The 14,287-nt window shown below is 48.5% G+C and overlaps 7 non-coding genes and 5 pseudogenes across 7 annotated transcripts; 11 read left to right on the top strand and 1 right to left on the bottom strand.

The window, feature by feature from the left end:
* Nucleotides 1-4,248: 4,248 nt before the first annotated feature.
* Nucleotides 4,249-4,413, bottom strand: LOC148671827 (U1 spliceosomal RNA). Its single transcript, XR_015938170.1, has one exon. It is a non-coding gene; the product is annotated as a U1 spliceosomal RNA (small nuclear RNA).
* Nucleotides 4,414-7,599: 3,186 nt separating this feature from the next.
* On the top strand, nt 7,600-7,718 carry LOC148671826 (5S ribosomal RNA). Its single transcript, XR_015938008.1, has one exon. It is a non-coding gene; the product is annotated as a 5S ribosomal RNA (ribosomal RNA).
* Nucleotides 7,719-8,255: 537 nt separating this feature from the next.
* On the top strand, nt 8,256-8,374 carry LOC148671825 (5S ribosomal RNA). Its single transcript, XR_015938334.1, has one exon. It is a non-coding gene; the product is annotated as a 5S ribosomal RNA (ribosomal RNA).
* A 539-nt stretch (nt 8,375-8,913) lies between these two features.
* On the top strand, nt 8,914-9,032 carry LOC148671824 (5S ribosomal RNA). Its single transcript, XR_015938007.1, has one exon. It is a non-coding gene; the product is annotated as a 5S ribosomal RNA (ribosomal RNA).
* A 539-nt stretch (nt 9,033-9,571) lies between these two features.
* On the top strand, nt 9,572-9,690 carry LOC148671823 (5S ribosomal RNA). Its single transcript, XR_015939145.1, has one exon. It is a non-coding gene; the product is annotated as a 5S ribosomal RNA (ribosomal RNA).
* A 537-nt stretch (nt 9,691-10,227) lies between these two features.
* On the top strand, nt 10,228-10,346 carry LOC148671822 (5S ribosomal RNA; annotated as a pseudogene).
* A 537-nt stretch (nt 10,347-10,883) lies between these two features.
* LOC148671821 (5S ribosomal RNA) lies at nt 10,884-11,002 on the top strand. The gene has a single exon (XR_015938006.1). It is a non-coding gene; the product is annotated as a 5S ribosomal RNA (ribosomal RNA).
* A 533-nt stretch (nt 11,003-11,535) lies between these two features.
* On the top strand, nt 11,536-11,654 carry LOC148671820 (5S ribosomal RNA; annotated as a pseudogene).
* A 537-nt stretch (nt 11,655-12,191) lies between these two features.
* LOC148671819 (5S ribosomal RNA) lies at nt 12,192-12,310 on the top strand (annotated as a pseudogene).
* A 537-nt stretch (nt 12,311-12,847) lies between these two features.
* LOC148671818 (5S ribosomal RNA) lies at nt 12,848-12,966 on the top strand (annotated as a pseudogene).
* Nucleotides 12,967-13,499: 533 nt separating this feature from the next.
* On the top strand, nt 13,500-13,618 carry LOC148671817 (5S ribosomal RNA; annotated as a pseudogene).
* Nucleotides 13,619-14,155: 537 nt separating this feature from the next.
* LOC148671816 (5S ribosomal RNA) lies at nt 14,156-14,274 on the top strand. Its single transcript, XR_015938005.1, has one exon. It is a non-coding gene; the product is annotated as a 5S ribosomal RNA (ribosomal RNA).
* The last annotated feature ends 13 nt before the right edge of the window (nt 14,275-14,287 follow it).

The raw sequence follows: 14,287 nt of genomic DNA, 5'->3' as shown, positions 1-14,287 counted from the left end.
GAGCCGTGTGGGGAGGCTCTACAGGAGCAGCCGGGGCTGGAGCCGGACGATAGTGGGGCGTCCGTGGGTCGCCAGCCGTCACTGCGGCGCAGGGTTCCACAGCAGTTAGCCCAGTACGAGTACAGCCTGAGGGGGGTGTTCGACGTCGGCGAGACGCCAGACGCCAGACGCCAGACGCCAGACGCTTCAGGTGGGGGCAGTGTAATGCCCTCGCCTGGTGGTGAGGAGAAAGTGCCCCTAGGCGCTCGTAGTACCGCTGGGCATGCTGGGAGTGGTAGCCGGGGAGAGTCTGAGGGTCAGCACGATGACCAGCGGCTGACCCTACCTGTGTAAATAATGTCCTAGTAGTTCTAGTGCCCTGTGTAGTCTTGTAAAAGTATAGTGTGTTGTTAGGTAATTACCACCCTAACTATGTGTACTTGTTCCCTCAGTCTCCTCATGTGTGTGTATATCCTGTGTTTGGTTTTGTGTTAATGCTTGTTTGTTAATCGCGTCTTCACTCGTCCTTTGTTCTGAAAAGAACCTGCAAATGCTACAGTATTTATTTTATAAACACCAGTATTGACACTTTGATCAGTATATTTATTATTAGTAGCCAGTCTTATAAATTTACAATTTAGATTAAGTCTGGTAACAGTTATACAGTTAATTTAAATCATCAGACCACTAATGGAACTGAGAGCTGGGTGGAAATAAAACCAGGATACACATTTTAACCTCCAGGATCAGGAGTCTGATCCTCCTGGCTTCTTTACTCTGAAGATTTGTGTAAAACTCTTAAAAGCGCTTATTTCAGGGACTCGTGCTTGTCCTCTACTGCTCCACATGGGTACGCTTTGTAACGCAATAATCTGCGATGTAAACTTTTTTTTCTGTTTAATGAATTTTATTCCTAGGTTTGTCGCTCTCCTTCTCCAACTGTGATGATTCGCTTCTCTTCACAGTCCGGTGTGTTTTTTTTGGGGGGGGAGATTTTATATCTGTAAGAAAAGCCCCCCGGGCTCCGGACAGGAGTCTCCTCCAGCTCTGCTTTGTCAGAAAGAGCGCTGTGACGTCACAGACACCAGCCAGAGTGCTGGGATCAGAGAGCGAGACCGCGGGAGATGCGCGGAGGGAACGGAGGAGAATTATTGATCACTTATGTATCGACAACCAATTTATTCAGCTGAAGGACCATAGAATAATCGATTAACTTCACTGATTGGTGAGTACTGATTCTTTTCTTGACCCTGTTTAAATATCTAGAAAACAGTCAATAAAGACTGTATCGATCAATTACCATAGTGCGTTTAGTGTTAATAATGTTCAATCCGAAATTAAACAATGATTATTCATATTATTATTTAGGTAACTCTATCCTAGAGCTAGAAAATTATATTCCAAGTTGATAAATGTATGTAAGTAACAGTTTAAATACATTTTTCCAGTGTTTATAAATCATAAGTATGGTAACCACGGCAACAGCCGGCACGTCACTGTATGTGTCTAGGTGTCTCGCATTCGTCACAGAGAGTGTATGTGACGTCACGGGCAGCAACTAATACTACTACTAGTGTATTCATTTTAACATTAGTGAGAGTACAACTGGTAGTTTTAATGGTAGTGTTCATAACAAAGTGTGAGTATTAATAACAAAGCGCTTGTTTGTTAATCGCGTCTCCACTCGTCCTTTGTTCTGAAAAGAACCTGTAAATGCTACAATATTCTTTACTCAGCAGCTTATTAAAAACAGCTCCTGTGATGTTCAAACCGATTTTTTACACAGAACACTGACACAGCTTTGCGTTCTGAATCTCTTTTTCTCGTGCGTTTATTTAATGTGGCACAATGCACTGGGATAAGGGTATTCTGTTCACAAACCAATAGCATTTAAACCACAGCCCAGGTTCGATCTGTCTCCCAGAATCACCAGGGCGCACACACACACACACAACCGTGCCGTTGAAGTGCTCTGCTTCATTTCTAAGGGCAACTCAACATTCACTCCTACCCCGAGTGCAGAAAAGACAGCGTCCGCAGCAACAACAGCTCAGGTCTCTGCACAGGAGCTAAGCTGCCCCCATCTCCTCTGCTCTGCGGAGTGGATTCCTGCCTGGAGCCGTGTTTGCAGGCAGCGGCTCCCCGCTCCCTGTCTGTGCGTCGTGTCCAAGAGCTCCTGGGAGGAAGAGAGAGCCCTCACACTCGGGGGCTTTTCCACGGTCTGTGTGAGGAGGGGCGGGTGTGTCCAGTAGCTTATCGAGCGGAAGCCTGGGGCAGCGGAGAGCTGTGATCGTGCAGACCTTGAGGTGTCACCTCTTTGTCTGCTTTCCCGCCCCCCCTCCGCCCAAGCTCTGCTCCAAAGTAGCCCGGCAACCCCTCACACCTGCACGTGTCACAACCTAAGGTGTGGTCATGAGACACCCATGGGGTGTCGTTCTGTTCTTGCTAATTGTTTCCTGCCCTTCGCAGGCAGGAGTCCATGCGAGGAAGATGCGCTGGACAGAGCTCAGAGGGCGCACCTGGGTGGCTTTCCTTCAGAGTGACGTTCCTGCAACACTCTCCCGCTACTCTTGGTGCGCTCATGCCGCAACACAGGAAGGCTGGAGCAGGTGGCTGTGGGCTCTGCGCACCGCCAAAATAGCTCAGTTGGGAGAGCGTTAGACTGAAGATCTAAAGGTCCCTGGTTTGATCCCGGGTTTTGGTATTTTGTTTCATCGCGCCCTTTGTTCCTCTCTCCAGCGCACCCTGCCTAAAGTGACGCGTCCCTTTCTCAGCCCGAAATGCAAGCAAGACACCAGCAGCGGTCCCTGCAGGTTTCCATAGTGTAGCGGCTATCACGTTCGCCTAACACGCGAAAGGTCCCCGGTTTGAGACCGGGTGGAAGCAGCCTCGTTTTGCACGCTCCTGTACTTCACAGAGGTCTTGAACGACCGGTCATTTGTTCCCAATGTGTTTCCGGTGCCTTCATGCACTCTTGTACCAAACGCACGTTCCTTCTGTACGTGGAGCCGATCATTTGCAATTGGGCTGTGCCGACAGACCAGGACGAGCTCTGTCGGCTCAAAAGCAGCGCAGGACCTGCAAGAACAACAGAAAGATTAGCATCCAGCGGGGGCCTCTTAGTGAGCCCAAGATCTCATCAAGAATCGGCTCCAGCAACAGGGCTGGGCGCATTGTTCCATTCTCCGACCACTCTCGGTGTAAACAAGTCCCTCCTGGTCTCTGCTTGAAATGCACTTTCCTGCGTTTGCTTTGGTGTAACTGGCTTCCCCTGCATGGGCGAATGTGAAGAAGATCCTTAGTAAGTCATTGAAGAAAACCAAGAAGAGGTCGGAGTGGCCTCTGTCGTTCATCAACGATCCAGTCAGGCAGTACTCCTCCTATTCTGCCAGTATGTGGATTCGAACCGGGGTTGTTGCGGCCACAACACAAATTCTGAGCACTATACGATCACAGCGAGTTACCGAGACATACACAGCCAGTAGGAAAGGATGTACTCTCTTTGTGTGACACTAGTCGGAAAAGTCCTGACGCTGCATTTCAACTGAGCCCTAGTATACATCAACCCTTCGACACTCTGAGTGCCAACTCTCTTGTGTGTTTTCTCCATCAAGCAGGTCATGAAGGCAGCAATTACAGTTTGCTTACATGACGCACGCACAACATGGCTGTATGCTCCCATATGGTCTAGCGGTTACGATACCTGATCTTCACCCAGGTGGCCTGGTTTCAGCTCCTTGTATGAGAACGTGTCAGTTTTGCCTCCTGCTTTCCAAAGATCAGCACCATGTTTTATGCCTCCCCCGAATATCGAAGCTGCCTCTAAATCTGCAAATGAAGATGAGTCAATAAACCACTTGTTTTTCGTATAACTATACATATATTCATTTAATACTGATTTCATTCATTGAGCACGGATACAATAGAGGTACAGCTATTCACTGTTTGACATGTCTGCACTGGTACAGAACCTAGCAATCAGAAAACGGGTGAAACTGTCTTGAGAATTAGCATACAGTACCGAGGCCCCCATGACCAAATAAAGGCTAACCTCGATAATCAGCCTAAATAATGCAGACAACAGCAAAACGACTGACTTTGAAAAGGGAATGAATGGAAGGAGTAGTGTAACCAGCTTGAAATGCTTCTCCGGACCTCTAACTAAAAGAAACCGGGAACCAGCAGTGGCATCGACTCCTTTCGAACTGGGATCCTATCGCAGCTCATGGTGTCCTAACTCTCCCGTATCTGATATTTGACCAAGCACATCAGGAGAGAGCGCGAACGCAGTCCCCCACTACCAGAAATTATGCAGTCGAGATTCCCACATTTGGGGAATTCGCAGGGGTCAGCACAGCCGGAGTGCAATGGCCGAGCCTCGCCCTGGGTGAATCGATTTTTTAAGAACTTTATTTTCTTTTCACAAAAAAATACAGGACATCACAAATTAGAAAGCTTTACATTAATATACATACTTAAAACAGTATATATAATCCCATCTCATTACATTTTGACACGGTACCAGTTATATAGCAACAATTTATTTTTTTCTGGTGCAAATCACATTCTTTACTTAAACATGATAATGTTTTTCACAGTTTCTTGAGATATTGACCTATGCTCTCAATTTCCCACAGATTTTCTGCTTCCTCCCTCCCTTCTCTCCACAGATCTCTGAGGTAATAGTTCTCTCGGGTGATGAACAGGGCCAGGCTACCTGCTGCCTTGACTGGGACCTCGATGCCTTTGAACAGCCCCATGTTCCTCACTCTCCACAGGGCGTCTTTCCCACTGTTCACCACGGCCCAGATCCTGTCAAACATGTCAGGAGGAAGTTTGACAGGAGAGATGCCGTTGTAGCGGCAATGCTTGTTAATAAGACAGAATTAGGCGGTGGTATTCTGTCCTAAATGAGGCCCCATCTCACCCTCCATCTTTGTGGTGCAGCCACAGAGAAAGTATTCATGCAGGTTGATTTAAGATGTTTTCTTTTGATAATGGACAGCTCCCAGATGGGGATGCACTTAGCTTAGCCTGGCTATCATGATCAATGGTCATCCATTGGTGCCTATCTGTCTAGGGAGTGCCGAATGGACATCTGGACTGCATTCCTAAGTGTCAAGAGTAAGTGACTCATATCTCACCTTGACCAACCAATCAGGGACTGGCAGGGCGTGGTAATACCACGTGGGTCTCTAATGCCCGCCAAACTCTCAACCAATCAGCACACATCTATGTCTTGGTCAAAAAGGGAGCGCAAGCTCAGATCGGGGCTCTCCTTGGCCATTTTCGCGCATCCTCAGAGACAATCACGTGACAACTGCTGTTGTCTGCAAAGGGACTTGGACTTTGTTCTAAGCGCGAGGCCGAGGATCCCATACGTACTCAGAATTCTACCAACGTGAATGATCCGCTTGATCAACGGCAGCCTACAGTTGGACCCTCATCGACAACCTGAATAGCTTATTCAGAAGCAGCGCTGGACCAGGAACGAACCAGCTTCTTCCCAGGCAAAAGAGTGACTTGGTGTTCGTGCCGGGAGATTCCAAATCCATACACAGTGGATAAGTAAACCCCATGTTCTACATTGTGTCTCGAGAATTCAATTGTACCTCAACACAAGTTGTTATCAATTTAATTCATGAGTAATGTATTTACTTCCGAGTTTAGAGTAACAGTGGGTAATAACACTGATTAGCGATTTGGTAACCGAACGATATATATTGACATATATTCTCTGTTGTGTATCTCTTTGTGTTGGCATCTCTTCGAGATTATATACCTTGTATATTGATAACCCTCACAGTAAGGTCTGCCGCTCGTATCCAGGCAGACTAGTATATGTTTGGTGCACAATTTATATGAATAAATGTATTTCGTGTATTGAACCCGTGTGTGTGCGTTGTTAGTTGTTCTGACGATTGATTTTCTAAAAGCCACAACGAACAACCTCGTGATTACTGCTACAATTAATAATTGTCTCAGTAAACCCATCAAACCTCTACAACCACGATACACCACCATAAACTATATTAATTTAGGAACATAAACATATAGTGTAAACTGTATATGGCTGGTATTGGTAGTTTAAAGAAAAAATACACACCAGTATTCCACTTTCTTCCTAAACATTTTAAGCATCAAAGTCTTACATGTAGTAAGATTTTACCAGGTTTCGGAAACGTTTTTACATGCTCCTTCTGACCATCTTAACTTTATATACTTTGTGAAAAGTCATAAGATATTCACATTTTCTGTGAATGTGCTCGTTATCGGAGTAAACAAAAGCATACTTTTAGAATTTGATTAATAGGGAATATAATATGGAATCACGTACCTAAAGAAATTAATAACGATATAATTATTTTTATGTACTGTAGCTCAAATAGTAGTATAATACACTTTCTATGGATACATGTGCTTCTACGCAATGCAGAAGCACATCCACAAGTAACATAACCTAGCTAAGAGAGGACATTGGCTAGCCATTATGATAAATACAGTGGAAAAAAGCAATTGGGAAAATAAGACCTGCTGATCTGTTATACATACCAGGAAGAGAACAGAATATGATTTTTTTCTGTTCGAAACGTGTGTTGTCTTTATGAAATTCATGTATTTTAAACGTTTAATTAAGAAGAAAAAAACTTACAGAAAGATACTAAGCTGATCACGAGATAGAAAGATCACCCGTTTTTCGCGAATAAAAAGTGGCTATTAACTGGGTGAACTGTTATTAACTGGAGTCAACTGGGTGAAAACACATAATATGAACATGAAACAAAACAAAAAATAAAAATAAGATACAATCTACAGACATTAAAACCGGTGTCATGGAAATATAACTATCAAGGAAGCCACAAGAGAGAGTTCTCACCTGAGTAAGGTCTTTATTTCAATATTGGGAGCAACCAGAGACTCAATTTGTTACAAGCAGTACAGGGTTTTCATAAGACGTTGCGCTGTAAAAAAGCTCAGCGCTTTGTCCATTCTAAAACTTCCACTTTCCCTAAGAGAAAACAGATTACATCAAAAAGCGAAAGAAGAAGCACTAGATATGTTATTCAAAGCTTATCAGTTATTTTCAGCTAATTCTAACGACCCAGACAGCATATATTGTTTTGGTACATTGTCTTCTAAAGTAACCTAAACAGTGTACTTTGTTGACGCACTGTTTTCTAAAATTCTGCACGTACTGTAGCACAGCAATTACATCCTTGAAATATATTATCTAAAAGCCCCAATATATTTCTTTGCAAAGCTCTCTACATTTTAAGAATCAATTTACTTATTAGATTTCCACTTAAAGACTTGTTTGGCTGGCGTTCGGGGAGTCGCGTTTTTCAGAATTGTATTGAGATCGTTTTCCACAGAGCTCAGATGTCAAAGCACAGCAGCAGCTCTCCACAGCGATCCTCTATAGCGCCCTTTCTCCCGCAGCTCCGTCCTCATTGGAAGGAAGCAAGAGTGAAAGGCTGAAGTGAAATAGAGCGGGGACGAAGGCAGTGAAGAGAGAGAACGTGGGAAGAAGAGAAAAACGCAAGGGAAGAAAAGCAGCGTCGTAAAAGAGGTGACGGAGCTGTCCTCTCAATAAGAAGGGTGCCAGCGAGCCTTGCTCTCGCTTACGGCCACACCCCCTTGAGCACGCCTGATCTCGTCTGATCTCGGAAGCTAAACAGGGATGGGCCTGGTTAGTACTTGGATGGGAGACCGCCTGGGAATACCAGGTGCTGTAAGCTTTTAAGCGCAGGAGGCGCCCTATCCCCGCTCGCTCGCTCATTCCCCTGTTCACACGTGCAGTGCGGCTTGTCCGTCTGTTTATTTGTCAGCTTTGGCGAGACACGGGTGCTTGTGTATTAGCGTGAGCGTTTTTTATTCTGATCAGGAACAGTTTTACAAGTCCGCAAAGGATCGAGGAAAGGTTTATCGCCAGCTGAAAAGAGACACAGCGCTTCGGCTGTGGAGACTTGTTCGGCTGGCGTTCGGAGAGTCGCGTTTTTCAGAATTGTATTGAGATCGTTTTCCACAGAGCTCAGATGTCAAAGCACAGCAGCAGCTCTCCACAGCGATCCTCTATAGCGCCCTTTCTCCCGCAGCTCCGTCCTCATTGGAAGGAAGCAAGAGTGAAAGGCTGAAGTGAAATAGAGCGGGGACGAAGGCAGTGAAGAGAGAGAACGTGGGAAGAAGAGAAAAACGCAAGGGAAAAAAAGCAGCGTCGTAAAAGAGGTGACGGAGCTGTCCTCTCAATAAGAAGGGTGCCAGCGAGCCTTGCTCTCGCTTATGGCCACACCCCCTTGAGCACGCCTGATCTCGTCTGATCTCGGAAGCTAAACAGGGATGGGCCTGGTTAGTACTTGGATGGGAGACCGCCTGGGAATACCAGGTGCTGTAAGCTTTTAAGCGCAGGAGGCGCCCTATCCCCGCTCGCTCGCTCATTCCCCTGTTCACACGTGCAGTGCAGCTTGTCCGTCTGTTTATTTGTCAGCTTTGGCGAGACACGGGTGCTTGTGTATTAGCGTGAGCGTTTTTTATTCTGTTTACAGGAACAGTTTTACAAGTCCGCAAAGGATCGAGGAAAGGTTTATCGCCAGCTGAAAAGAGACACAGCGCTTCGGCTGTGGAGACTTGTTCGGCTGGCGTTCGGAGAGTCGCGTTTTTCAGAATTGTATTGAGATCGTTTTCCACAGAGCTCAGATGTCAAAGCACAGCAGCAGCTCTCCACAGCGATCCTCTATAGCGCCCTTTCTCCCGCAGCTCCGTCCTCATTGGAAGGAAGCAAGAGTGAAAGGCTGAAGTGAAATAGAGCGGGGACGAAGGCAGTGAAGAGAGAGAACGTGGGAAGAAGAGAAAAACGCAAGGGAAAAAAAGCAGCGTCGTAAAAGAGGTGACGGAGCTGTCCTTTCAATAAGAAGGGTGCCAGCGAGCCTTGCTCTCGCTTACGGCCACACCCCCTTGAGCACGCCTGATCTCGTCTGATCTCGGAAGCTAAACAGGGATGGGCCTGGTTAGTACTTGGATGGGAGACCGCCTGGGAATACCAGGTGCTGTAAGCTTTTAAGCGCAGGAGGCGCCCTATCCCCGCTCGCTCGCTCATTCCCCTGTTCACACGTGCAGTGCGGCTTGTCCGTCTGTTTATTTGTCAGCTTTGGCGAGACACGGGTGCTTGTGTATTAGCGTGAGCGTTTTTTATTCTGTTTACAGGAACAGTTTTACAAGTCCGCAAAGGATCGAGGAAAGGTTTATCGCCAGCTGAAAAGAGACACAGCGCTTCGGCTGTGGAGACTTGTTCGGCTGGCGTTCGGAGAGTCGCGTTTCTCAGAATTGTATTGAGATCGTTTTCCACAGAGCTCAGATGTCAAAGCACAGCAGCAGCTCTCCACAGCGATCCTCTATAGCGCCCTTTCTCCCGCAGCTCCGTCCTCATTGGAAGGAAGCAAGAGTGAAAGGCTGAAGTGAAATGGAGCGGGGACGAAGGCAGTGAAGAGAGAGAACGTGGGAAGAAGAGAAAAACGCAAGGGAAAAAAAGCAGCGTCGTAAAAGAGGTGACGGAGCTGTCCTCTCAATAAGAAGGGTGCCAGCGAGCCTTGCTCTAGCTTACGGCCACACCCCCTTGAGCACGCCTGATCTCATCTGATCTCGGAAGCTAAACAGGGATGGGCCTGGTTAGTACTTGGATGGGAGACCGCCTGGGAATACCAGGTGCTGTAAGCTTTTAAGCGCAGGAGGCGCCCTATCCCCGCTCGCTCGCTCATTCCCCTGTTCACACGTGCAGTGCGGCTTGTCCGTCTGTTTATTTGTCAGCTTTGGCGAGACACGGGTGCTTGTGTATTAGCGTGAGCGTTTTTTATTCTGATCAGGAACAGTTTTACAAGTCCGCAAAGGATCGAGGAAAGGTTTATCGCCAGCTGAAAAGAGACACAGCGCTTTGGCTGTGGAGACATGTTCGGCTGGCGTTCGGAGAGTCGCGTTTTTCAGAATTGTATTGAGATCGTTTTCCACAGAGCTCAGATGTCAAAGCACAGCAGCAGCTCTCCACAGCGATCCTCTATAGCGCCCTTTCTCCCGCAGCTCCGTCCTCATTGGAAGGAAGCAAGAGTGAAAGGCTGAAGTGAAATAGAGCGGGGACGAAGGCAGTGAAGAGAGAGAACGTGGGAAGAAGAGAAAAACGCAAGGGAAAAAGAGCAGCGTCATAAAAGAGGTGACGGAGCTGTCCTCTCAATAAGAAGGGTGCCAGCGAGCCTTGCTCTTGCTTACGGCCACACCCCCTTGAGCACGCCTGATCTCGTCTGATCTCGGAAGCTAAACAGGGATGGACCTGGTTAGTACTTGGATGGGAGACCGCCTGGGAATACCAGGTCCTGTAAGCTTTTAAGCGCAGGAGGCGCCCTATCCCCGCTCGCTCGCTCATTCCCCTGTTCACACGTGCAGTGCGGCTTGTCCGTCTGTTTATTTGTCAGCTTTGGCGAGACGCGGGTGCTTGTGTATTAGCGTGAGCGTTTTTTATTCTGATCAGGAACAGTTTTACAAGTCCGCAAAAGATCGAAGAAAGGTTTATCGCCAGCTGAAAAGAGACACAGCGCTTCGGCTGTGGAGACTTGTTCGGCTGGCGTTCGGAGAGCCGCGTTTTTCAGAATTGTATTGAGATCGTTTTCCACAGAGCTCAGATGTCAAAGCACAGCAGCAGCTCTCCACAGCGATCCTCTATAGCGCCCTTTCTCCCGCAGCTCCGTCCTCATTGGAAGGAAGCAAGAGTGAAAGGCTGAAGTGAAATAGAGCGGGGACGAAGGCAGTGAAGAGAGAGAACGTGGGAAGAAGAGAAAAACGCAAGGGAAAAAAAGCAGCGTCATAAAAGAGGTGACGGAGCTGTCCTCTCAATAAGAAGGGTGCCAGCGAGCCTTGCTCTCGCTTACGGCCACACCCCCTTGAGCACGCCTGATCTCGTCTGATCTCGGAAGCTAAACAGGGATGGGCCTGGTTAGTACTTGGATGGGAGACCGCCTGGGAATACCAGGTGCTGTAAGCTTTTAAGCGCAGGAGGCGCCCTATCCCCGCTCGCTCGCTCATTCCCCTGTTCACACGTGCAGTGCGGCTTGTCCGTCTGTTTGTCAGCTTTGGCGAGACACGGGTGCTTGTGTATTAGCGTGAGCGTTTTTTATTCTGATCATGAACAGTTTAACAAGTCCGCAAAGGATCGAGGAAAGGTTTATCGCCAGCTGAAAAGAGACACAGCGCTTCGGCTGTGGAGACTTGTTCGGCTGGCGTTCGGAGAGTCGCGTTTTTCAGAATTGTATTGAGATCGTTTTCCACAGAGCTCAGATGTCAAAGCACAGCAGCAGCTCTCCACAGCGATCCTCTATAGCGCCCTTTCTCCCGCAGCTCCGTCCTCATTGGAAGGAAGCAACAGGGAAAGGCTGAAGTGAAATAGAGCGGGGACGAAGGCAGTGAAGAGAGAGAACGTGGGAAGAAGAGAAAACCGCAAGGGAAAAAAAGCAGCGTCGTAAAAGAGGTGACGGAGCTGTCCTCTCAATAAGAAGGGTGCCAGCGAGCCTTGCTCTCGCTTACGGCCACACCCCCTTGAGCACGCCTGATCTCGTCTGATCTCGGAAGCTAAACAGGGATGGACCTGGTTAGTACTTGGATGGGAGACCGCCTGGGAATACCAGGTCCTGTAAGCTTTTAAGCGCAGGAGGCGCCCTATCCCCGCTCGCTCGCTCATTCCCCTGTTCACACGTGCAGTGCGGCTTGTCCGTCTGTTTATTTGTCAGCTTTGGCGAGACGCGGGTGCTTGTGTATTAGCGTGAGCGTTTTTTATTCTGATCAGGAACAGTTTTACAAGTCCGCAAAAGATCGAAGAAAGGTTTATCGCCAGCTGAAAAGAGACACAGCGCTTCGGCTGTGGAGACTTGTTCGGCTGGCGTTCGGAGAGTCGCGTTTTTCAGAATTGTATTGAGATCGTTTTCCACAGAGCTCAGATGTCAAAGCACAGCAGCAGCTCTCCACAGCGATCCTCTATAGCGCCCTTTCTCCCGCAGCTCCGTCCTCATTGGAAGGAATCAAGAGTGAAAGGCTGAAGTGAAATAGAGCGGGGACGAAGGCAGTGAAGAGAGAGAACGTGGGAAGAAGAGAAAAACGCAAGGGAAAAAAAGCAGCGTCATAAAAGAGGTGACGGAGCTGTCCTCTCAATAAGAAGGGTGCCAGCGAGCCTTGCTCTCGCTTACGGCCACACCCCCTTGAGCACACCTGATCTTGTCTGATCTCGGAAGCTAAACAGGGATGGGCCTGGTTAGTACTTGGATGGGAGACCGCCTGGGGATACCAGGTGCTGTAAGCTTTTAAGCGCAGGAGGCGCCCTATCCCCGCTCGCTCGCTCATTCCCCTGTTCACACGTGCAGTGCGGCTTGTCCGTCTGTTTATTTGTCAGCTTTGGCGAGACACGGGTGCTTGTGTATTAGCGTGAGCGTTTTTTATTCTGATCAGGAACAGTTTTACAAGTCCGCAAAGGATCGAGGAAAGGTTTATCGCCAGCTGAAAAGAGACACAGCGCTTCGGCTGTGGAGACTTGTTCGGCTGGCGTTCGGAGAGTCGCGTTTTTCAGAATTGTATTGAGATCGTTTTCCACAGAGCTCAGATGTCAAAGCACAGCAGCAGCTCTCCACAGCGATCCTCTATAGCGCCCTTTCTCCCGCAGCTCCGTCCTCATTGGAAGGAAGCAACAGGGAAAGGCTGAAGTGAAATAGAGCGGGGACGAAGGCAGTGAAGAGAGAGAACGTGGGAAGAAGAGAAAAACGCAAGGGAAAAAAAGCAGCGTCGTAAAAGAGGTGACGGAGCTGTCCTCTCAATAAGAAGGGTGCCAGCGAGCCTTGCTCTCGCTTACGGCCACACCCCCTTGAGCACGCCTGATCTCGTCTGATCTCGGAATCTAAACAGGGATGGGCCTGGTTAGTACTTGGATGGGAGACCGCCTGGGAATACCAGGTGCTGTAAGCTTTTAAGCGCAGGAGGCGCCCTATCCCCGCTCGCTCGCTCATTCCCCTGTTCACACGTGCAGTGCGGCTTGTCCGTCTGTTTGTCAGCTTTGGCGAGACACGGGTGCTTGTGTATTAGCGTGAGCGTTTTTTATTCTGATCATGAACAGTTTAACAAGTCCGCAAAGGATCGAGGAAAGGTTTATCGCCAGCTGAAAAGAGACACAGCGCTTCGGCTGTGGAGACTTGTTCGGCTGGCGTTCGGAGAGTCGCGTTTTTCAGAATTGTATTGAGATCGTTTTCAACAGAGCTCAGATATCAAAGCACAGCAGCAGCTCTCCACAGCGATCCTCTATAGCGCCCTTTCTCCCGCAGCTCCGTCCTCATTGGAAGGAAGCAAGAGTGAAAGGCTGAAGTGAAATAGAGCGGGGACGAAGGCAGTGAAGAGAGAGAACGTGGGAAGAAGAGAAAAACGCAAGGGAAAAAAAGCAGCGTCGTAAAAGAGGTGACGGAGCTGTCCTCTCAATAAGAAGGGTGCCAGCGAGCCTTGCTCTCGCTTATGGCCACACCCCCTTGAGCACGCCTGATCTCGTCTGATCTCGGAAGCTAATCAGGGATGGGCCTGGTTAGTACTCGGATGGGAGACCGCCTGGGGATACCAGGTGCTGTAAGCTTTTAAGCGCAGGAGGCGCCCTATCCCCGCTCGCTCGCTCATTCCCCTGTTCACACGTGCAGTGCGGCTTGTCCGTCTGTTTATTTGTCAGCTTTGGCGAGACACGGGTGCTTGTGTATTAGCGTGAGCGTTTTTTATTCTGATCATGAACAGTTTAACAAGTCCGCAAAGGATCGAGGAAAGGTTTATCGCCAGCTGAAAAGAGACACAGCGCTTCGGCTGTGGAGACTTGTTCGGCTGGCGTTCGGAGAGTCGCGTTTTTCAGAATTGTATTGAGATCGTTTTCCACAGAGCTCAGATGTCAAAGCACAGCAGCAGCTCTCCACAGCGATCCTCTATAGCGCCCTTTCTCCCGCAGCTCCGTCCTCATTGGAAGGAATCAAGAGTGAAAGGCTGAAGTGAAATAGAGCGGGGACGAAGGCAGTGAAGAGAGAGAACGTGGGAAGAAGAGAAAAACGCAAGGGAAAAAAAGCAGCGTCGTAAAAGAGGTGACGGAGCTGTCCTCTCAATAAGAAGGGTGCCAGGGAGCCTTGCCCTCGCTTACGGCCACACCCCCTTGAGCACGCCTGATCTCGTCTGATCTCGGAAGCTAAACAGGGATGGGCCTGGTTAGTACTTGGATGGGAGACCGCCTGGGAATACCAGGTGCTGTAAGCTTTTAAGCGCAGGA

Source organism: Lepisosteus platostomus, chromosome 5 (genome assembly GCF_059453375.1).
Source record: "Lepisosteus platostomus isolate fLepPlt1 chromosome 5, fLepPlt1.hap1, whole genome shotgun sequence".
NCBI classification, from domain to species: Eukaryota; Metazoa; Chordata; class Actinopteri; order Semionotiformes; family Lepisosteidae; genus Lepisosteus; species Lepisosteus platostomus.
The sequence above is the reverse complement of the archived record's forward strand: the minus strand, read 5'-3'. Positions and strand labels throughout refer to the sequence as shown.